This window comes from Rhinatrema bivittatum, chromosome 4 (genome assembly GCF_901001135.1).
Source record: "Rhinatrema bivittatum chromosome 4, aRhiBiv1.1, whole genome shotgun sequence".
Lineage (NCBI taxonomy): Eukaryota > Metazoa > Chordata > Amphibia > Gymnophiona > Rhinatrematidae > Rhinatrema > Rhinatrema bivittatum.
The window spans coordinates 210,671,438-210,696,548 of record NC_042618.1 but is presented as its reverse complement, the minus strand read 5'-3'; the positions used below and the strand labels follow the sequence as shown (position 1 = coordinate 210,696,548).

General features: G+C 43.5%; 1 protein-coding gene across 2 annotated transcripts in view; it reads right to left on the bottom strand.

The window, feature by feature from the left end:
* The window catches only part of LOC115090486 (sodium-coupled neutral amino acid transporter 3-like), a 328,123-nt gene extending 305,603 nt beyond the window's left edge, over positions 1-22,520 (bottom strand). Inside the window, exon 1 of one of the 2 annotated variants that reach the window (XM_029599646.1) lies at positions 22,215-22,520. The gene's annotated coding sequence lies outside the window, so the exon portion shown is untranslated. Of the gene's footprint in view, positions 1-6,342; positions 6,444-22,214 lie in introns of those variants that run through there. The other variant, XM_029599647.1, reaches the window with a different exon arrangement.
* Between the last annotated feature and the right edge of the window lie 2,591 nt (positions 22,521-25,111).

Below are 25,111 nucleotides of genomic sequence, written 5' to 3'. Positions count from 1 at the left end.
AAAATTGTAATTCGGTTTACATATGGCTTTCTGAGTGCCAAGCCCTCATCAAACACACTTAGGCCTAATACCATATGGGTACAAAGTGTCTTTTTTGCAGTGTTTTCTGGTTGGCACCATAGCAGTGCATGTAAAAATACTATACATGTTGTGCTATTTTTTCCTTAGAAGACTATGGTGTCCTTTTTCAAGTAAAATCAATTGTTATAAATGCACAGGGAGCCTAATATCCTTGTACCAATCTGGAGACTCTGCCACACACAGGGGGCAAATGTTGGGGAAACAGAGGCAGGCTGTAGGGTTCCTGGGAATGTGTGGCAGCATTGCCAACTTCCTAGAAATATTTTCTGTCACTCTTCTGGGAACTCTGATCCCTTTCCCCCTTCTGTTGCCAAGGTGAGGAGCAGATGCATCAATGGCCATTTGCAGGCCTTTTCCCCATCGTGGGCCCTTTAAATGAAGAGCCATCGTGTTCATGCGCACCTTAGGGAGGCTTAGAGAGATCATCGGCATCATCCTGCCATGAAGACTGTCGGCGGTGTTACGATGAGGAGACACATCCCACTGCGCTGGAGGGGAGAACAGCCTGGCAGCATCAGAGAGCACCTGTAAAGGTGCGGCCCAATGGCTAAGTTTGGTGGTTCGCGGGAAGAGCCCTAGTCTAATCCTAGAAGCTTTTATATCTAGCTAGCAGCAACAGATTTATAAACCCCGCTGCTTGTAGATAAGTGGTCAGCCAGCTTTCCACCCTGCCCCACAAATGGCCGAGCACTGCAGCTGGTGATGTAAAACAAGTGCCTGACACAGCAGGGTGGCTACCCATAGGTACTTGCATTCACTGCCCATTGGTAAATCTGCTCCTGCTAGCAAATGTCCCTATCCTGAACATTTTACAGGCAAAGCCTGAGCATAGGGAGATTTGGTGACTTGCCCAGTCTCACACAGTGAGCAGTTTATAGGAGATCAGTTCCTCGCTCTGCTCTGAGCTCTGTACCATATGTTCGGCCTGATAGAGTTTCAGTATAAATATATGTGAAGGCAAATCTCCAGGCACATACCATGAAAACTTCTTAGATTTACAGCAACAAAACTTCCATCTCGTAAATGTGAATAAAGGATACCTGGGGCGTAATCTTTGCTTATTTCAGGGGGGCATAGTTACAGGTTCCTTCAGAGAGGGGGATGCTTTGTAAGAGAGCATTTTTCAGCTGCCGGCCCGAAGTTATGGAATTCTGCTCCCTTAGATATCAGATTGGAATGAAATTATATGGCATTTAGAAAAAGGAATACAAACATAACTGTTCCCTAGTAAATAAAGTGGAGGGAATTTCGGTTGGTTGGATTTGAGTACAATAGGGGATGGGCACTGTGGTGGTGGTGGCTTGTGCTGTTATTTGGGTGGAGAAGAGGCTAAGGCAGTCTATGGTACTTGGTGATATGGTTAACTTCTGAGGGGAGTGTATGGTAGAGAGGGGAGTTGGAGGCTGAGTTGGGGATTTTGTTGTTTTTATATTATTGATAGTTTTTATGTGCTTTTATATTGTGTGACTACTAGGGGCAGGTTTATGCCTGGGAGGGCGGAATATACAAAATAAATAAAATAAAATAAAGTAGTGCCATTGCCATGTTAGTCCACCTTGATATCTACTGAGTTTCAGACTTGTACAAATATAGACACACACCAACGTACACTTACCAATCTCATCATGCACTTCCTGTGTTTATAAATGTTAACCTCCTCTCTTAATCTCTGTTATCTTCATCCCATTCTAAACTAGATTACATTCAGAGCAGCAGAAATCTCTGGTATGTTTTGGTCACCTACTGATGGAAACTAGTGACCGATAATATTTTTCTGATTGCCAATGGCCATCTGACCAATGGATTTCTGCCACATTATTATTGTCATAACATTTCTACAGAACCCTAACAAGGGATTTTATAACAAATTAGGCACAGGTATGAATCCTTCCCTCAAGAGCTTAGTATCTAAGGGAATACCTGAGGCAATAGAAGATAAAGTGAGTAGTCCAAAATCAAAAAGAGTGGGATCAGAAGCAGCTCATTCTTCTAACCATGAGGCCAGCTCCTTCTCCTCCTGGCTTATATTTCATGTTATTAATAGAGAAGGGAATGTAATGTCATGTTTGGATGTATCATGCAGCATCAAGTTTCCCAACAAATCTGGAAAAGAATTTTCTAGGAAGAAATTAACACAATAAAGAGATGTTTTTTTCAGTTGATTTGTAAATGTTTTTCAATGATTAAATATAATCAATAGTTTTAACCATAAAGAATCTGTGAATGCATATCATTTTTCCCTCAATATTTTTCTGCACTGTGCTCATAAATAAAAAAATCATAGAAAAAACTACTGGACTTTGTGAAACTGGAAGATTGGGCATCCAAATAGCAGATGAAATTTAATGTGGACAAGTGTAAGGTGATGCATATAGGGAAAAATAACCCTTGCTGTAGTTACACGGTTAGGTTCCATATTAGGAGCTACCACCCAGGAAAGAGATCTAGGCATCATAGTAGATAATACATTGAAATCGTCGGCCCAGTGTGCTGCAGCAGTCAAAAAAGCAAAACAGAATGTCAGGAATTATTAAGAAGGAAATGGCAAATAAAACGGTGGATATCATAATGCCTCTTTATCACTCAAAATACACGCACAAGTAAGGGTCCGCAAATAAATTTGCATGTGTAAAAAAGGGGTGGGCCAGGGGCATTCTGTGCGGGACCAACATTTACGTAAGTTGCTATTTTGTAAGCCATTTATGCATGTAAATTCAGAAGCTTACTCACTTATATTTACAGTAAGCCTGCTCTATTTCTGGAGAAAGAGATTGTAAACGTCATAAAAGCAAAATATTGACTGGGTGGTGGGTCTGGGTGAAATGGTGGGAGTTGAGGCTGAAGAGCTGGGGGGTCTTGATGACCTGCAGATGGACTTGACAAACTGGTAGACCACTGGTAATTTCATTGTGCACGTATGTTAAAAAAAAAATCTCCCAACTTATGTGTAAAATCTGACTTACAGGGGGTAAATGTGTGTAAATTACGTGGTTAAAATCTTCACTCGTATATTTTTAAAGTTAGATGTAAAAATACTCATGGATAGCAGTTGCACACTACTTATTTGGGTAAGTTTCGATTTATCCAACTAAGTAGCAGCAAAAGTACTACTTAGTTGGATCAGTCTTAAAAATGATAGCCTGATAAGACTGAAAAGTGCTATTTAACTGGATAAGTAAGATAGACAGATACCTATCCTTATAAGAAGCAGACTTATCTGTCTATCTTATTTATCTGGATAAGTAGCTGTTTGAGATTTATCCTGCTATCTGACTTAAATAGCCATGCTGGTTACGCCCAAGTCTTATTTTAAAGGTAGTAATATTCACAATCAGAAATAGTGCTTGAACGTGCTTTGCTTTTGGTCTTGGCTATAGAAGCAGTCCTATGCTTTTTCCCTGATGTCTGAGTATCAATGTCCTGGACCATAAAAGTCAGGGCCCAGTGTTGGCTGACATCTGAATCCAATTCCTCTTCCAGCTCCCCCCCCCCCCCATCCATTGAAGCGAATAGCAATGTTGCAGTTGTACCAAAAGCATCAAGGCTAATCAGTTAATGGTTATAATCCCATGCTTTCCGATTAAGGGTAGTAACTGCTGCTTCAAGCAGGTTACCCCCATGCACTCTTTTCTTCATTTTCAACTCTAACCTTTAGGGATCCATAGTGTTTATCTCATGCCCTTTTGAATTAATTTACTGTTTTCATCCTCACCATTTCCTCCAAGCATCCACTACTCTCTCCGTGAAAAAGTATTTCCTGATAATGGATCTGAGTCGTCCCCCCTGGAGTTTCATTTCATGACCCCTAGTTGTACTGTTTCTTTTCCAATGCAAAATGTTTGAAGTTTGCGCATCATTAAAACCTTTCAGGGATCTGAAGGTCTGTATCATATTTCCCCTGCACCTCCTCTCTTCCAGGCTATACATATTCAGATCCTTCAGTCTCTCATAAGTCTTCCAATACAGATACCATAACATTTTGGTTGCCCTTATCTGGACCGTCTCCAGAATGGAACACTGTACCCCAGGTGAGGCCTGACCAAACACCTGTACAAAGGCATTGTCACCTCTTTCTTGCTGGTTATTCTTTTCTCTATGCAGCCCAGCATTCTTCTGGCTTTAGCTATCATCTTGTCACATTGCTTCGCTGCCTTCAGATCGTCAGATACCACGTACCCTGAATTTTGCAGGGTATGCATTAATGTATCCTGCAATGTTATTGCATGTTGCAGGGTATATTAATGCGTATTTTATAATCTGCGTATATCATATAACCTGCAGGTTATAAAATACAGAAGCAGATTTTTGCACGTCCATGTACATGTGTATATGGGCATGCATGCAGCTGTTTGAATGTTATCCTCCCTGTCTTATCTAGCTGTCCTGGCTCATGCTAACCAAAGACATTCATTCTAAGACAAGGACAGATCCTCTCCCAGCCCACTGTAGGATGACACTGGGGATACCGTGCCTCCTTGGAGGCCTCCAGAGGATACTCCCGAGCTGGATAGTGGGGCTGAATGGTCCAGACACATGCGACAAAACTCAAGCATGGTCTCAGGTCCTTTACAGGCACATTACTTTGGGGTCTCACCATAGCAAATCAATGACAGGTGCCATCGCTGCATTCCATTCTCTCCAGTCAAACTTTATGCTGATCACTGTTTGGCTGCTTCACCGTTGAGGAATGTGGACTTGTTGACCCCTCATCTGATGACTGACTCCTCCCTTCGCCCAGGTTTGTGGGTGGAGTAATGGGTGGTCTCTGGGTCGCAACTCATGGCCCAGGAGAAGTCACAGGCCAACACAATGCAGGCTGTCCTCACATGGCCTCCCTCTCTTCCTCCCATGCTGCTCACTCGGTGGCGTCCACATGACTGGCCCAACTACTTGAATTCCTGAGGAACCCTGATGACCTCTTCTTTTACTATCACATTGGGCTGCTCTACAACAGGTTGCACCGGAGAGTTTAACAATTTGAAGGCCCTCTCAGAATTGGCGGAAGGGCTGAGCTGGTGTTCTCCAGGTTCACTTAAAGGTACCAATTGATCCTGACTTACTGCACTCTATAACCCTGTCTGCCTTAAAATGGACTGCTTCTCTCTGGGAAACGTCAGGTGCTAGATGGTGCCAGAGAGTCTGCAGTGGGAACAAGCATCTGCAGGTAGCCCAATTCATTGTGTCACATTTTTTTTCCTTTTACCACACTGCACAGTGAGTGATGACAATCTCTCTTGACTACTAATATGGTGACAACCTGCCTTGCAGGATTTCCTCTCTGAAGGAAAAACATAAAAAAGGTCAGGTTTCCCTCCATTCTACAATCTGTGAGTAATTGAAGGGCCTGTTCCATCAATGGGGAAAAATACTGTAGTAGATATGTCATCTGATGGGGTAAGGTCTCATTTTGTATTTTTATAATGAATTTTATTTGCCCTGGAGAGGCAGTCAGTGGGCTGAATAGGGCACACATATCTCAAATCTGAAAGCTGCAGGTTCATATCCTATCCATGCTCACTTTTTCAGTTTCTGCTACAAATTAGTGCGTTGCATCTAGTCTCCTCCCTAATGTTTAGGTTTAATAGTTATCTATCTCAAGAGGTCTTTCGTTTGTAAAGATTAAAGAGGGATGTTAGGGTGCATAGGGAGAGGCACAGCTAGTAGAAAAAGTGTTATCTCACCAATGATCTCAATAGAGGTCATTGGTGAGATAACACTTAGAATATTGTGTCCAATTCTGGAGGCCATTCCTGCAAAAGGATATACAATATGATAGATGGGCTGGATGTGGACCAGAGAAAAGCTGCCAAAATGGTATGAGATCTGCACCAAAAACCATGATGTGAGACCTAAATTGGGTTACCCTAGAAGAGAGGATAGATAAGAGATTTGATAGATGTTCAACACAACTACCTCAAAGGTATAAATGGGGTACAAGAGGAAATCCTTTTTCAGAAGAGATAATGCTCTAGGTCATGGTATATGTCTCCTAGGGAAGGAGACATTTTAGCATGTGAAGAAAATATTTGTTCACAGAAAGTATGTATGGAATAGGCTCCCTATGGAGGTGATGGAGATAAAAACAGACATGGGCAAAACTGGGCAGACTAGATGAGAAAATGGTTCTTTTATGCAGTCCTATTCTATGACAGTGGTAGAAGCGTGGTTAAGAGGTTGCAGTATTGCAAATAACTTACCCATCACTCAAGAACAGAGGAGATAAGGTCAAAATAAAGGGCAGAGAAAAGAAGCACAACCTACCAATATAGGTCATGGAGCAACAAGGTTGGAACCAATAGGCTACAGTTCTCCAGAAGACAATTGGGTCAGTGGCAGCAGGTTGATAGTAGCTGGGTACTGTCCAGCAAGTCCTCGGAGGTCCATAAAGAAAGATATTAGTGCTACAGCCTTGCTAGTTTTGGTAGCTATTTTAGATTATAACAAAACCTATTGGCAAGCCATGGAGGTTTGGCTGAGTGTGGGATTAAGTATGGAATCTTGCATGCCCATCTAACCAGCATGGTAAATAAGAACATAAGAACTGCCATTCTGATTCAGACCAAAGGCTCATCAAGCCTAGCATCCTGCTCCGACAGTGGCCAATCCCTAAAAGTAGATACATTTCTTGCTGCTCACTTTCTGTGTCATGTGATAGATCTCCCAGAGTCACCTGGATAAGAACTATTTATGGACTTTTCATCCATGAACTTGTCCAAAACCTTTTTAAATTTAGCTATGCTAGTTGCCTTGACCACATCTTCTGGCAAGAAATTCCACAGCTTAATTGTGCATTGAGTGAAAAAATACTTTCTCCAATTGGTTTTAAATCTGCTCCCTGCTGGCATAAAGGAGTGTCCCTTAGTTCTAGTATTATTTGAAAGGCTAGATATCAGTTCCCTATTTACCTGCTCTTCTCCACTTATGTGTAACTCCACTTCACATCAGGGCACATAAAATGATGAAAAGTACTGACATTAGGTAAAAAAAGATCAGATTCTCAAATTTATGTAGTGGGTTCAACATTAAGGGCCATGCAGACAGTGAAGTGGACCCAGATAGAAACAGCAGGGATAGCTCACCTTTTTTTTTAATTTTTTGACTGAACAAGGAGATTACTCACCTCCACTTTTAACCCTAGTCAGGTTAGCTACTTCCTTAGTACTGGCATGATAAAGCATCAAGACAGAGCCACATCACACTCAGATAAACCAAAATTCTCAACTTTATTTCTGGGTTCAAAGCAAGTCACTACGTGGAGGAATAGAATTAGGTGGACATATAAATACTGAATATTAAGAATTCATGGGATATAACATTCAGAATAAATCTCCCTACTGGCACCCCTACAGATAAACGTGCCAATCTCTCTTACAGCTCCCTTTTAAACTCTTTCCTGTAATGTATGGCTTTTTTTTTTTTTTGTTACAGTACTTAATCATCTCCGCTCATTAGGTTCATTTCTCATCTAATCCCAACCAACTATAAGCACACAGGATAGCTTTAATACTCTCAGATTCCTCATCCTTTTAAATATCAAACTTCAACATGGGATATTAGGATTATATCCCTTTCTTTTGGGGACTCTCACTCACTTTCTGTTGCTCACACTCCTTGGGACATCTTGAACATTTCATCCTTCCTCCCCCCCTCTCCATCCTTCCAGCAGCGTGCAGGGCCTCCCAGTCACCTTCACTCTCTGAAACTCACTGGAGCCATCCTCATCTTGGATCAACCCCTTCTCCTTCCCATGCCATCTTCTCCCTCAGGGCGAGAAATCTTCTCGCCACTCCGTTGTTCCTTTACAATTTCCTCAAGAGGTGGAAATCTTTCACACCATGACCTAGGGCCTTTACCTTGGACCCTTCTAGCCCATGGGCTGGCTACGCTCTCTGCCAGCTCTGTCCTAGAAAAAGGGCCCACAACTGCTAAATGCCCTAGAATTTATACTTCCCCAACATAACTTTGAACAATCACATCAGCCCATACTCTTAAGGGGACCAACACACCACCCACTCATTTTTAACCATAAAATATCACATTGACCTTCTCCACACCAAATGCCATCCTGTGGACATTCAGGGGTATTACATATGCAAATAGTTGAAACATGTTACATAAAACTTTGAACAATGAAAATCCCGGGATCTCCCCCACCCAGCATATCTGATACTACTAGAAGTGAAAAATCACAAATTTGGGGGTCTCCTTACACATGATTTTATAGCCTTCAATCATATACCCCTTCAATCACCTCTTCTCCAAGCAAAAGAACCCTAACCTGTTTATCCTTTCTTTATAAGGGAGCTGTTCCAACCCCTTAACCATTGTTCTTGCTCTCCTCTGTAGTTTTTCTCTCTCTGCTATATCGTTTTTGAGATGGAATGACCAGAATTGCACACAATACTCAAAGTACAGCTGCACCATTGAGCTATTCACAGGCACTATGATGTTCTGTTTTATTCTTTATTCCTTTCCGAATTCCTAGCATTCTGTTTGCTTTTTTTGGCTGCCGCTAAACACTGAGGGTGAGGATTTGAATGTACTGTGGACAATGTCTCCTAGATCCTTTTCCAGGATAGTTACATTTAATGCAGAACCCATAATTGTGTATCTGAAATTAGGGGTATTTTTTCCTACGTGCATCACTTTGTACTTGTCCACACTGAAATTCATCTGCTATTTAGATGCCAGGTTCTCCATTCTTGTTTAGTAGAGAAACACTGGATAGCCTGCACAAAGTGGCAGTTCCAACCCTAGAAAGTTGCATCTGACAAAGCAGGGCCAGTGCAAGGTTATTGGGCACCCTAGGTGAACCTTACAGCTTTGTGCCTTCCTCCATCTCTCCCCCAACCCACCCCATCTGGCTTCCTCACACACAGAAAAATTATGAATTTATAATAACTGATTTTACATGAAAAAGAAAATTCGAAATGCGGTCTTGTGAGGTAAAAATATCACTTACACTGTATATTGTATTTACAAACATGCACTGCTATGGTGCCATCGAGGGCTGGATTTAGGATTTGGGTGCCCATAGGCAAGATTGGAGAGTAGGAGGTGGGAGACCCTGGAGATTAGTTAGTGGGTGAAGTCCCTTTATCTCCATTTCCCTCCAGAGTCCTGTAACAGTATCCCTTTGAAGTGGATTGCTGGAGCAGGCTCTTCCTTGGTACAGTTGCACTCCTCTTTGGCACCTTCAAAATGTGGTGTCGCAGGCAATTGCCTAGGTTGCCTATACCTAAATCGGTATAGAAAACCCTACAAAAAAGCAAAAAAAAAAAGACACTTGGAATCCATATGGCAGAAGTGGCAACTCTGGCCTTCAAAAGCCACAAACAGGCCAGGTTTTCAGGTTATAATGAATATGCAGGAGATAGATAAACATACAATGGAGACAATACATAGAAATCTATCTCATGCATATTTATTGTGGATATCCTGAAAACCTGGCCTGTTTGTGTCTCTTGAGAATCAGAATTGGCCACCCCTGCCATATGGTATTAGGTTTATTGGGTGCAGGCTTGGCCTTCAGAAAGTCATGAGTAAACTGAATTATAATTATAAACCAGTGAACTCCCATACCAAAACAGTATTAATTGCCAGCACTCAAACAGTAACAACTCTACCTATTGTAAGCAATCTTTGCTTTCCTTACCAAAATGAATGTACTATCTAGCTGGGGAGGTTCAGAGAAATTTAGTGAGGAGGTTTGTGTTTGACTTCTCCAATTGGGAGTTGCAGATGGTATGCTCTAGCAGTATATAAACCCCTGATACCATCATATGATGTGGATTTTTAGTTGGATTTCTATTGTGGATTTTTGTTAACTTATTAAACGGGTTTCTCCTGAGTTGTCCTCTTGTGAGTCAGCCTTTTTGTCTGACCCAGTTTGGCTTATTTCTTCTTTTTGATCCATTTTTTTAATACCTTCCCTTTGTACCCCTTCACAGAGGATTTGAGGAGTCCCTGTTGTTGTATCCGGTCGCAGACGGCTGCGACCGCTCTGCTTTACCTCTTTTTCTCCCCTCTCTCTCTCTTTCAGCAAGATGTCTGCCTCCGGTGCAGAGTGCAGAGGGTCTCGGCGTTTCCAAAACAGCATGGGCGTCCCCATCCGCCATGCTCACTCCCGTGGCCTACTAGGGTGCGAGCACACACATCTCCTACTTTCAAATACACGTCATGGCGGGAACCTCGGGGGGCGGCCCCACCGCATGACGTCAGTACCTCCGGGTATATCTAGCCTTCACTTTCGCTACAACCTTGAGTTAGCAAGAACTTTGGTTTAAGCTACTCTGACCGCTATAAGCTGCACGCTTAGACGCTGCTTCATTCCAAGGGCCTCGCTCCAGTAGAAGCTCAAGATACCCGCTCCTCGGCGGTCTCTCGCTGCCAACTAACCTTCGGGGTCCTCTCTAACTAGAGAATCGCTCCTCGGGGGTCTCTCTCTCTCTTCTACATTTCAGGATATCGGACCATCAGGTACTCGCTCCTCGAGGGCCTATCAGCCATTATATCCTGCACCACGGACCTTTGGTCCCAACTTTCCACCATCAGGAAAACGCCATCATTCCTGTGAGTACCTCTACGATCCGGTGCTCCAGCTCCACCCACCAGCTGCGACGTTACCCACACTGCGGGCTTGCGCCTATCGTGAAACATCTGGGTGAGACTTCACATCTGAGCCTGTTGAACGGACTGGCACTTCTTGGATCAGTGCCTTACCTTCCTGCTTACCATCTTTCTACAGCAGTACAATAAAGCCTCTATCCATACTGTGTCTGCTATCTGAGTTCAGCCTATCGCAGTGGTTCCCCATGGGGCCCCACCCCATGGGCGGAGTCATCTCCATTGCGACCAAGGGTCCACAATGCCACAAACACAACACCTGTGTAAGGTTAGATCAAGGGGTGGGGAATATCCTGCTGCTTTCTACCTCACCTCCAGTGGATAGATCAGTCAGTGACCTGATGCAGAAGAGTTTCAATTTTGAGTTGATTTTCTCTCAGTGACTAGCTTCTCATTTGGGTGACAAGGAAGATTTTTCCACCCTTCCTGTCTATTTGTTTTTACCCCTTTTGAGTCAGAGACTTTTTTTTTTTTGTTTCTCTTGGAACCAAGTGCCCTTGGCACCCATTTCCAAACCACTGGGAGAAGAGGTGCCTTTCACCTAGGAAGAGCCTGAGGAATGGATGTTTCATCAGAGAGGAGTGTATTCCTGTCCATTACCAGAGGGAAGGAGTTGAAGGTATTGTGCAAAGTTATTTTTTTCTGCTGACTCATGTGCTGCACTTGAGAAGAGAGTACCACTAGTGCTTTCAGAAGAAGATTTAAGAAGACTACAGGAGAGAAATGAGAATTGGGACTTGTGTTCTAATAAGTAATTGGGACTAAATTCTAACCATTCCACAGTGGGGAGAAACTGAGGAAAAATTTGATAGTTGGAAGAAGGATTAAACTTTCTTCAGTCTGAGGAATTGTAAAGGAGAAGGAGATAAATTACACTGGGCAACAAATGTTCACAAAAGTCATGTTACGGAAATGAAATTAGTCAATTCTTATACATTTCCATGTGCTAAACATGAATGTGACTGTGAAAATGCAAAATTGGCTCTAGTTTTTTTGTAATATGCAATAATATAATTACATCTTGAACTGTATGCCAATAGTAGGAGACCTACGGTTAATACCATTTGAAAAATGAAGTCATAGACTACGTCTTAGATTTCTTTGCTTGTCTCTTGTACACCTGTTCGGGAGCATCTCTGCGGAGTGTCCAGCAGTAGTCAGCCAGCATGAATATTTCAAATGCTCACCCTTTCTGACTGGGCTTACTCAGCAGCAGCATGGCAGTAGAACTGCATTGCATCAGAAAATGATGTAATAAACCATGGATGATGTGTGCATGATGGTATTATGCAATATTACATCATTCTAGGCTTATTTACAGTCCTAATGGATAAATTTACACGACTAAACATAGAACGTGAACTATATTAAATATCTTCAAAACGAGAGCCAATAAAAACTTTTCATGGTCATATTCGTGTTCAGCACATCAAGATACTACAGAGTAGGACCTTTTTAGGTCAGTAACACTTTCATTGTTGCCCAGTGTTACTAAGGAATTGTCTTTCTTAAATTCAAAGATTTTACTAGAAGAGTGAAGTCACAAATTTATTAATCTTTACTCTTCATTATTGCTGATCAATTTAATTTGACATCTAAGTGCTGTAAATAATCTTCAGTCAATTTTATCAACTATCCGTAAAGAAGTTGGAATCGTATTGCTTCTCAGTATGATTATTGCTGCTATAGATTGTGGAGATTATCAGTGCTGTTTACAAGGACTGGAAAAGGGTTGTGTGCATTGGTTAATACAAAAGGGCCTTGAAGCTATGCGTCCCCCGACAGGGAGCCCTGGACCTCAGAAGTGAAAAGCTATCCGTAAAGAACTGATTGCAGGCTTCTATAGATCCCTACACAGAAACTACTTGCTTGCCGAATACCTCACCTCGATCACACCTGCAGAACACAGACAGACCCTCACCAAATGCAGAATAAACTGACCATAAAGTATAAATAGAAATGTGCAGACAAAAACTGAACTGAAAACCACAGGAAGCCAAACTTTGTATGCAGTGCACCCATGGAAAAACAAACACCACCATTCCTCATAAAATATCAAACAATAAAATCCTCATAAAATATCAAACAATAAAATCAAGATATATAAATCATTATGAGTCCGATATTTAGTACCACATGGCCAGATAAGCAGAAACATATTCGGCTAAGTGGAGGCTGCTGAATATCCAGCTATATTCAGCAGTTGCCACCTAGCCTGATAAACCACTTTTCTGGCTAAATAGTTAGCTGGATATCCAGTTGTCAGGCAGTGGGTGGATCAGGGCGATGCTAATTATCTGGGTAACTTAGATAAGAAGCAATTTTCATACTTATCTGGTTAAGTTAATTGTATAAGTTAGACCTGCCATAGAGCAGGTCTAACTTATCTGGATATAACGTATCTGGTTAAGCAGCACTTTTTGATGGGATATTCAGTAACATAGCCGTGCTGCTGAATATCTCAGGTAAATTAGCTGGATAAGTTTTATCCAGCAAACTTACCTGCCTGTTTTCTTTTGAAAATCTAACTCTAAAACAGTAAAATCGAACTAACAAAAAGAAGAAGTATTTCAAAACAGCTAATTGATAGAACATCCAATAATTAAAAACTCAAAACATACTTAAAATACAAAACATACTCAAAATACCAATAAAATATTTCAAAACAGCAGACACATCAAATAACACCCACTAATTAAAATTAATAAGGTTTTTAAAAAATTCCTTGTGGAACTTTTGATTTCCAGTTGCCCCTGAGATTGTCGTGGATTAGCTGGGGTGGGGATGAGAAGTTGTACACAAACAACTTTTTCTCTCTCTCATGTACACACACTCATATTCATTTTCTCACATACTCTCTCACTCAGTCACGCATATTTCCATACTCCCTTATAGACACTGTCTCTAGCTCACACACACGCACACACACACGCTTTCTAACTCACGCACTTTCTTTTTCATATACTCACTCACTCTTACTCCTTCCGGGCACAATTTAACTATAACGACCTCTTCCTTCAGCCCATGTGGCAGAGGGTATGTAATGGGATTAGTCTGAGCCTGGCCATTTTAACCCAAATATGTTTAGAAGGAAGACTTTAGAGCCCTCATACTTGAGTATTGTACATAGGTTGTGAAGAGTGGCTTGGGTGTGAGCTCTTTGTGCTGTGGTGCAATTGACCCATAGGTGAATCTATGAGGCCTCTGCCAGCAGCTGGCAAACGGGCCCTGAGTGGGACAGATTGGAGCTTCATCTATTCCAGCTGCCTGCTCCGCAGGTTGAGTCTTTGGGTTCTTGCAGCGGACAGGTCTTAGGCAGGTCCCTAGGGTGATGGCTACAGCAAGAGTCCAGTAGTATGCAGCAGTTGAGGCAGGCAGCAGACAAACGGAACTGGAGACAGGCCAAGGTCAGGGCAGGTAGCAGATAAGAGTTGTCAGGACCAGGCAGCAGGCAAACATGGTCAGGTCCAGGCAAGAGGTCACGAACTGGATGTCAGATCAAGGGTGGATGGAGACACAATGAAGACCACCAAAGACCCTGGACAAAACAGACTGGGAAAGCTGGACAATGAAGGCAGGACAAGGCAAGCTGGAGAAGACAGGGAAGACTGGACAAGATAGGCAAGGCTGGAGAGGACGAGGCAGGCAATGCTGGAAAAGACAAGGCTGGACATGCGGAACTTGGGAATGCTGGAAACACACACTGCAATGCAGGAGACCCATTGCTGTCCAAGGAGCCCTTATATAGAAAGGGCCTGCTGGTGTCATCAGAGGTCACCGCAAGGATTTTCTCGCCATGGACCCTTTAAAGAAGTGAGTTGTACATGTGTGCACACTTTAGAGAAAGCCATGATCGGGTTAGAATGGCAGTGTCACACACTGCCATGGCAGCAGTCATTGGTGGATGGGCTACAAAGAGCCGTTGGCGGAGCTGGGTCGACATGGTCATGGCAGCAGCCTGTGAGCCACATAGCATAACATTGGGGAGCTTTTGAACAGCAGGGTAAACAAGTGTGAGAAAAGGCGATGTAGCAACCAGCTGCACAGCTTATGTGGAGGGGCAGTTACAACCACAAGACTGGGTAAGTTGTTTTTGCTGTTGGGTAATATTTCTAGAGGTTGCTAGTACCTATAACTGAAACATGCAGGCAAAGAATATAAATGACCAATAAATGTTTAATGATGGAAAGTTGGAATTTCGACCTGGGGCACCAGGAGCCATACAGACCATCCGTTGGTTGGAACCGTTCCCCAAGCGCAAAAGGACAGTGAGCTGTGTTGATTTTTGTTGCATGTGCTGTTTGTGTTTATATATATACAGAAATATACATTATATTATCCTTGATCTAGATATATAAAAGGCTGGTGATGTGTGTGTCGGGTGGTTGGTCAGTCAAATCAATTAGTCATGTTTGTCTGTGGCCACCAGGTGGTACCTGGAACAGTGGAAGGTGCAATGTGCAAAGACAATATGCTCTGTCTGCAAAGTACTGTCACAAACACACACAAGCACACACACACACACAGGCAGACACACATACACAGGCTCCCCCAAACACACGGCTCCTCACACACACACACACACACACACACACACAGGCCGTTATTGATCAGACAACCCGAGCAATGCCAGTTAATGTTCACTAATATTCTCTATCTGTGAAGCCCTGTCTCTCACAATCCCACACACAGGAACAGGCTGGTATAGGCATACACACATATAGGCACAAACACATAGGAATGCATAAGCTTGCACAAGCCATGCATGCAAGCTTACACAAGTGCACAGGAGTGCGCACAAGTTCACAAAAGCATACGCAGCCTTGCACTCATGCACACACTGGCTTGCACATGAACACAGGCTCGCACACACATATGCAGGCACACACACATACACACAGGCAGGCACAAGTAAACACAGACAAATCCACCCACACACAGGCACAGGCTCCCCCCCCCCCCACACACACACAGGCCCCCCCACATACACAGACACACACAGGCTCCCCCAAATACTAACACACGCAGGCACAGGCACCCGTGCAGACAGGCAGACACCCACACACACACACACAGGCTTTTCTAGACCAGACTATGAGCAATACCGGGCACTTGTTGCTAGTATACATACTGTATATAGCACAACAAAAAACAAACCCATTACTCCCGTGATTCACAATGAGTAAAAAATATGCCCATTTAGATAATACCTCAAAAACAATATTTTTAGGGGTTTTTTTTGTTTTTAATATTACTATCTCAACAAATTTGCTAAAATGGGTGGCAAAAGCCAGTTCATAACTTATTCAACAAACAGAAGGTTTGTGAGCCTGTTACACTGGTGCCAGCAGGCCTTAAGGAATTTAAATCAGCACTAGCTTAAAAAGCGCCCTACTAGAATCTGCAAACTTTTAATTGTTAAATAAGTTGTTGCCAAATTGAAAATGGCGTATACCATAAGTTACATAAGTTAGTCAATTTTGAATCCAAAGATTATTAATATTGCTTTGAAAACAAGTCCATATTTCTTAAGCTATGGGATGTTTATGCAAAACATATAAAAAAAGATTATTTGAAAAAGCTTCAAAGTGTTTATACCCTCATAATACCCCATTTATATATTTCCTTTTCAACTATTCATATTATAGATGAAAAAAAGCCAATTCATAATCACTTTGACAGTGATGCCATGCAGGCATTTCAAACATTTTTTAATCACCAGCTTAAAAATCATCCATAATGTGCTCAATAGTGAATGTTAGTGTAGCTCATATCTCATGTTGTTTCAAAATAGCTCCACATTATAAATATCTGTTAAAACATGACAGTTGTTCAAGGCGTCCACAGTCTCAGCAGTAATTTAAAAAAAATATTCCTAGGTTATATTACATCTTATGCAATTATTCAAAATGGAGAAATTACTACTTACCTGATAATTTCCTTTCCTTTAGTAAGAGCAGGTCAATCCCAGGAGTGGGTTATGCACCTCTGCCAGCAGATGGAGAAGGAGCAAAAGCTGACGCCATGGCCATATAGTCCCTCCCCGACATCAGCCCACCATTATTCTCTGGAAAAGTCAAACTGTGGACAAAACTGATTATACTTCAACATTATTAGCAACAGCCAACCATTCATGTTTCTCAACGGAACACTGAACTCAGCCAAAAGAAGAACTGATTCAAATGAAACTCTGAAACCACTTTGGGCAAAAAGGATGGCACAGTCTGAAGTTGAACCGCACCCGGAGTCATACGAAGAAAAGGCTCGCAACAGGAAAGAACCTGCAGCTCAGAGACCCAACGTGCCAAACAGATTTCTACCAGAAAGCCCCCGGTTCTATCATAGGTCCAAGATCAGACATTACGCTAGCAGACTCTTGACAGATGCAAGGTAGTCCAAGCTACCAGAGCGCAACAAGAAGCAATTTGCAAGTTCATCGTCAATGGCTTCAAAGGCTTATTTTAGGATAGCCTCAATCTTTCTATCCTCAGCATCCTTCAATGCCGTACCTCCTTCTACCAGGATGGTGGTACGTTTCATGTCAGAACACACCAAGGCATCCACCTTAGGGAAGTGCAACTGCTCTCTGGCCTGTGGATCCAAGGGATATAAATTCTCCAAGATATAAATTCTCCAAGACCCATTAGAGAAGCGTACAGAGAATATCTACAGGTACCACACGCCAATACCACCCAACATATAACATTGAGAGATCGGGCCTTCTCCACAGCAGGACCCCCACTATGGAACTCCATCCCCCTAGAATTATGACAGGAACCATGCCTTCCAACCTTCAGAAAAAGACTTAAAACATGGTTATTCAAGAAAGCCTATCCGGACCCTTACTGATTCTCTCCCATCAAACTGAGCCTTACTGATTATCCTCCATCAATCTGAACTAGACTTCACCAGTAACTGCAACGTTTCTACCACTTTTGTTAAACTTCTATCATCTTTTTCTTCTACTCCCAGTTAGAATCATCCCTGTTTTATTGTAACTTCTTCTTCTGTGCACTTGTTATAATTTCTAATTTCTAATGTATACTCACAGGTTATATTTCTGTACGTTATAATGTATTGCTCACCCCTTGTTCTATGTAAACCGACATGATACGACCATCTGTGAATGCCGGTATAGAAAAAACACAAATAAATAAATAAAATAAATAAATATATATCCTCCTCTAAACATTGCCTCTGGGCACTCCATTCCAGATCAATCAACTCCTGGATTGCTTCCAGAAGGGGAAAGAAACAAGAAGTCTTGCATAGGGTGCCCAAAATGGGATCCTTCTTCTGCATCCCCAAGGAGTCAGACCTAGCCACTCTGAGGATCTTCAAGGTCTGAGAGATCGAGCTCGGCAACTCATCTCTATGAAAGAAATGGAGAAGAGCTCTATAAGGCTCTAAATCTGGGGAAATTTCCCCTTCCTCACTGGGAGAGCCACCAACATCATCATCGGTATCATCTTTATCCACCTGCATTCAAGCCTTGTCAGACCGCGCTGTGCCACTGCGCTTGACCGTGGAAACAGGCAGAGGAGTGGTCTGTGCACGTGGACCTACATTAGCAGGTAGTGCTGACTCATTAGACCGCCCCTGTAGAAATGTCTGCAATCCCTGGAAGAATTCTACCCAGGAAAAGGAGGACAGGTCCATTCCAGGCCCCATAGGCCCAAAGCTGACATCCTGAGAGCAAGTGTCTCCTGACAACTTGGTCCATGGATACAGGCTTAAAGGGTGACTTGGTTGATATAGTGTTTCTGGATTTTCAGAAAGCATTTGACAAAGGCCCTTATGAGACGCTCATCAGGAAATGAAAGAGTCATAGGATAGGAGGCAATGTCATATTGTGGATTGCTACCTGGTTAAAAGATAGGAGACCGAGTAGGACTAAATGGTCATTTCTCTCAGTGGCGAAAGGTAAATAGTGGAGTGCTCCAGGGATGTGTACTGGGATTGAGGATAACTTCTAAAGTGATTTGGAAAAAGGAGTGATGAGTGAGGCTATCAGATTTGCTGATGACAGAAAATTGTTCAAAATAGTTAAATTACAAGCTGATTGTGAGGATTACAAAAGGACCTTGCAAGACTGGAGGACTGGGTATTTAAATGACAGATGAAATTTAAATTGGACACGTGCAAAGTGATGCACATAGGGAAGAATAATCCAAACTATAACCATACAATGCTGGGTTTCATATCAGGCAATAGGCAGCATTACCCATGAAAAGTCACTGGTGACAAAACTTTGAAAACCTCAGCTCTGTGTGCAGCAGCGGTCAAAAAAGCAAATGGAATGTTAGGTATTATAAGGAAAGGAGTGGAAAATATCATAATGCCTCTATATAGATCCATGGTGTGACCACACCTTGAATATTGTGTGTAATTTTAGTCACTCCATCTCAAAAAAGATAAAGGGCGACCAAACTGATAAAGGGGATGGAACGGTTCCCCTATGACATAAGGCTAAAAAGATTAGGGCTCTTCAACCTGAAGAAGACTAAGAGGGGATATGATAGAGGTCTATAAAATCATGAGTGGTGTAGTACAGAGCTAAATAGGGAATATTTATTCACCCCTTCCAAAAATACCAGAACTAGGGGACACTCCATGAAGCTGATGGCCAGCACTTTTAAAGCAAATTGGAGAAAGTATATATTCAATCAGCATACAATTAAACTGTGGAATTTGTGGCCAGAGGCTGTGATAATAGAGGTTAGCATAGTCGGGTTCAAAAAGGGTTTGGACAAGTTTCTGGTGGAGAAGTCCATAAATCATTATTAGCCATGTAGATTTGGGGAAGCCACCGCTTATCCCAGTTATGAGCAAGAAGGATTGGACCTATTCTTTTGGATGCTACTGTTGACTTGTGACCTGGATTGGCAAACTGTCAGACAGAATGCTGGGCTTGACGGACCTTTGGTCTGACCCAGTATGTGGCGCTCCTTATGCTAATGTTCATAATTCTGAAGTTTCAAAAGTACGTGCAAGTATTTTCCTGGAAATAATACCCCCACAAAATAGCAAATGGAAGGGAACTTTTTCCCTTTGAAAGCTGTTGTAAAGCCAGATTTTACATTTCTGCACACAGTTTGAAAGTTGTGCCATCTATGCAGAGGGAAAGAGGGGACACTGCTGCTGGGTAGAAAAGGATGAGGGCAATTGGGAAAGATTTTTACGCCTGAAACCCTTTTGGGGTGAAAGGGCTCTCACCAGAGGATCAAAGACCTCTGAGCCTGCTCTAAACCCTAGGTGGGCAAGCACCAGCGATGGATCCTGCTGCGAGAGACAGTGAGGGCAGAAGATGTATCCAGTTTAAGCTTAGGAAGTATTTTTTGGACCTGAATAGAGTGGGTAGGGTTTTTGGGTCACAATGCTGAGGTAGCCTGATCCCCCTTTGACTTTTCCCCACAAGAAATATCAACTAAAGATGAAAGAAAAGGTCGGAAGTCCCCAACCGGATTTCCACAGTATGGGACCAGGTCAGGATGGGTGTCCGAGGAGAGGATGACCCAAGGTAGGATTTTGGTTGTGAAGTTGGGGACCCCTCCCCTCGGATTCCAGGATAGCCGCTGGGAGAGCTTTGTGCATTAAATAGCACCATGGGGGCTCTACCCAGATGTCTGAATAAAGGATTCCTACCTACATAGAGATACACTTGTACCAGCAGTCAATTGTAACTTCAACATTATTGACAAATGGACTTTAATTTATTAATAGCAATCACTAAACTTTTATTTTAACACCCAGACACTGATTTATCACAGCCTCTCACCTCATGGGAAGCATCTACATGATTTAAACACACTTTGTATAGCAAGACACCATAATCTGGGCCACAAGCGTGAGTTTACCCCCCTGAAAAGAATCCCCCCAGGATTAAAAGTCAAGCATGGGAGTCCTTTTGCTAGCTGGAGCAGCTCTGAAGAGAATAAATACGTTTGTTTGCCCTTGGGGTTAAAACCCCCGCTTAGGGTTACATAAACAAAACAAAAAAAGACAAAAAAAAAAAAAGCAAAGGAAGGAAAAAAGACTAATGAAATAGCAACAGCAACATAAAAAGATTTAAAAAAAAAAAAAAAAAGTGAGAAAAATTAAGGAACAAAGTTTCCCTGACTGAAAAACCTTTGACTGACGCCTAAGCTTTTCTACCCCTGGCGGGAGGTGTTATGTTAGGACCACTGTGATTGGCTGACACCAGCCTCTGTTGCTATCGAGGAAGGGGAGAAGGAAAAAAAAGAAGAGAGTGAGAAGTGGGGTTTGTGAGTGCTGCTGTCACTCAGCAATGCAGGTTGTAGAAAGAGTGCCATTCCTTCCCTCTACAACACGTGCCAGGCTGCGTGTGTTCCTTAATCCCTCGGTCCCGTTAGCATGTTCTCTTATTAAATTTAATTCCATTCAGTGTTTCTGTTCTGCCCTTTGTGACTGCTCAGTCGCTTTAAAGTGCATTATGGTGAAGTAGATTAGGTCAAGAGTTAGGGAGGAATTGCATTACAAGGCGTTATATTACCAGGCAGATTACAGTGAGTCAAGAGCTAAGGAGGCATTACATTACAGGTAATTTACATGCACGGTAGTCTATAGATGCTTCAACGTCTTTACATAAGTCACATTTCCCAGTTGTTAATATATGCATTGCGTCCACATATATGTAAATTAAAAAGACATTTTTTAAAGTGCATTGCTGGTGTGTCGGTATCTGTTAGTGTGGGTTAGTGCATGGCAGCAGCCTCAGTCTGACAGTGTGGGCAAGTCTAGGTCTGCATCCAGCGTTTTTGTCCCCCATCCAGTATGTCTTCCGTTTTGTTTTCCCCCCCCCCCCCCCCTGGCATCTAATACCATTGTGACCCTCACCTCTGTCTCCCTCTCGCCCTCCTTCCCTGTCTCTCCCTCTTGCCTCTTTTCCACTTTTATCTTTCCCTTTCCTGTCTCAGAACCATGGCAGCAAATTTGGTGCATCATGCTTTGCATAAAACTGTGTTTATCCCTCCTACTGGGGATCCCTCTGTAAATTCAGAAGTTAGGGGATACTTGCTTAAAAGCTTGAGAAACGTTGCTCTAAAATACAGCCCGGTTCACTCCTACAAATACAACTCCTCAAACCTTGGTGCTCAGGCTATGAAGAATGAGGTGACACATGGGAAAATGCTTAGAGAAGAGAATATGTTAAAAAAAAAAAACCAACAACAACAACCGTTAAATAACTACTGGAAAGCAATAGGTTCTTTAAACAAAAGTTTTATTTCCTACTTCAGGCAATGCAATAAATGCTGGAAGATACAGTTCTAGGTCTCACCCACTGTACTGTCCCTGTGCTGATTTTAAGCTGTGAGCTACAGGTATTACAGAAAGAGTCACCGTTCTTGGGTGCACAGCTCCCCGTAACTAGGTGTGCTCTGAAAGTTGTAGACTTGTATCAGGTTTGGGAAGCGGCAGAGACCTTTGTTTAGGCAGGAGAGACTCTTAGAAGCTGTCACTTATAAAAAGGAGAGCAGTTTACTTACGGGGTTTTCTGGGCTTTTGGTACAAAATCCCTCTGTGCTCTTGCAAAACAGCTGCAGTGTGTAGGGAGAGGTTTGCTCTTGCTGGAGACAGATGGAATATTGAATGCTGTGACTACCAGGCAGGCAATAATCCCTAAGGAGGAGCAGTACCTCCCCTTGCCCGGCCTCCCTGTGTCCCCGCTGACTCCACCTTATGGCGAGGGGGAGAGGGGGGAGGGCACAGGCTGCCCATCAAGCAGGCTCCCTTCGTGCACATTATAAGTTCCTTCTGAGATGCACATCGTGACAGACTGGTTTAAATCTCCAAGTATTTTGGGACTTCTTCTGTTCTGCCGGTATCAGGGCCTGGTGAAAAAAAACCAGGACTGGCATCGTGTCATTCATGACTTGCCATCAGTTGGCAGGTCTGTGTTATTCACCATGGATTTTTGACAAAGTGGGAGTCACCGCTCCAGGAACATGGCCTTATCTTAACTTTTAGTGATCCATTTCTGCCTTGTGTACAGGCTGGAACAGGTGTGTCCTGTGCTGCCAAATGAACCCCACGTCACTTTAGTGTATGAAGAGTACGAACAGCAACTGAGGAAGACGGAAGAGACGGCACAGATTTGAACAGCTGATTTCAGGTAGACTGGGGCTGGGAGGAGCAGCATCTGACCCCCATCTCCCCCTTTTTTCCCCTCTCCTGTCCCTGAAAAATATGCCAGACATGGTATTTCCGCTGACTAAAGATGATAAAATGAATCCAAGTGAGCAATGATAAATCAATTATTACACACAGACTTTTTAAAACAATTACAAAAATGTACATACAATATATACTTTAAAACTTCCAAATTCACATATTCTGATATTTTTCTATTTTGTCGTCTGTTTTTCTTTATTCATTGTAGTCTTCTTAGTCTCTCTCCTTTTATCTTGCCCATCTTCTACAATTCCTAGTCTTGGTTATTCTTTCCTTCTGTGTCTCTCCTCCTATCCTGTTCCCCCTCACCCTCTAGCTGAGATATTCTCTCTTTTCTGCAATTTATCTCTTTTTTCATTTCTTACATTATCACTGTTTCACTTCTTCATGCTTTCCATCTCTGTCTTTCATCTGGTTCTCCTCTCTCCATCCCCTCTTCCCACCTGCCTCTTAGCCTCATCCCATCAGAGTTCACGTTTGTATGCAGGGTCCTATGGAGAAACTTAAAGCATTGGCATGCACCCACAATGCCAAGTCTTCTCCCTGTTCATTTAACCTCTCCCTCTTCAGCCCACCATCCCCTGGTCTTCTCTCTCTCCTCCTCCTCGACCCACCGCCAGAGTACAGACTGTTACGCGCGCAGTCCACAGCAGACCCGCGGCACGGTCCCCTCACCTTTCTACAGTGACTCCAGTTTCTGGTTCCTCCTCACTGGCGGCTGTGGGCCGTCAGCTCCGTCCTCGGGCCTCCCCCAATGCCTCCGGCCCTTCTTCAGCCCCCGGCATTCCAGGTCCAGCTACCGTGCCCATTGCTACTCGTCAGGCTTCTCCTCGTGACCCACGGAGAGACACTGCTACTCGGCGCTGCGCCCCTCCCTTGAAGCACGCATCATTGATGTTTAAGTAGGGACCGTGGCGGGAACGTAGCCGTGACCCCGGGTGATGACGTCTACAGAGCTATAGTATTTAAGCGTAGACTCCGCTCCCTAGCATTGCCTTTGTAACAGGTCTCCTTGCTGGTTGAGTACTCGTTGCCTACTAGAGATTTGTCTCACCTCTGTGTTCCTGTTCCTCGTTGTTCCTGGTTCCTGCCTCCTTGTTCCTATCCTGTTTCCTACCTCGGATTAACTACACAGATTTCAACTTCGCTTCGCCTGAGTATGCTGAGACCCAGAGCTCCGCTTCACCTGACTACACTATTGCCTATCTCCAGACCCCTGCTTCTCCTGACCATGCTATTGCCTATCTCCAGAACCAGATCTCCGCTTTGCCTGACCACGCTATTGCCTATCTCCAGACCCCTGCTTCTCCTGACCATGCTATTGCCTATCTCCAGACCCAGACCTCCACTTCGCCTGCCCACGCTATTTCCTATCTCCAGACCCAGTCCTCTGCTTCGCCTGACCACGCTATTGCCTATCTCCAGACCCAGACATCTGCGTCGTCTGACTATGCATACTGCGTTTGACTTTCTCTGTGATCAGACCACAGCCTTGCTTGCCACTGCCTCTGGATTGCCACCAGCCCTGACTCCAGCCTGTTTCTCGATGCCTCTTCAGCTTACTTCCTGGACTTGGTCTACTCAGGCTCTGGCCTGTTCTTGCTCGGGCGCCCCCTGTCTGCCTTCGTTCCTTTGGCGCCCAAGTCTCCAGGACACTACCTTGTCCAGTGTAAGACTGTACCATCTTTCATCTGCTTTCTCTGGGCTGAACTGACTTCTACATTGACTACCTACAGAGGCCCGCCTAAGTCCAGCCGACCCCCGCACCCAAAGGCTCAACCTGCAGGGAACGAGGGCTGGTATTGATGAAGCTCCAGTTGGCCTTTGTCTTTCAGCTCACTCTGCCTGCCGACGGTGGGGATCCGTAGGTCTCCTACCTACGGGTTGAGTCAACTCCACCTTGGCCCAAGGGTCAACCTTTGACGCAACACCGACTTGTACCCTTCCTTTCTCCTCCTCCTACCCTCTCCCCCAAGCCAGAGCCTTGTCCCAACTATCCCCATTACCCTGGGTCCTCTTCCTCCTCTCCCCAACTTTTCCCCTTACAGATCATGCTTTCTGTCCCAGCTGCTGCCCTCCTTCTTCCTCTGTTCATGGTATGCTTCATTTCTAAATGAAAGATATGAGCTGATGGGGAAGAGGAGTGCTGTTGGATAAAGGACATGCACCCTATTAGTGTTTTCTCACCTCACTGAGAAACATTTATTTATTT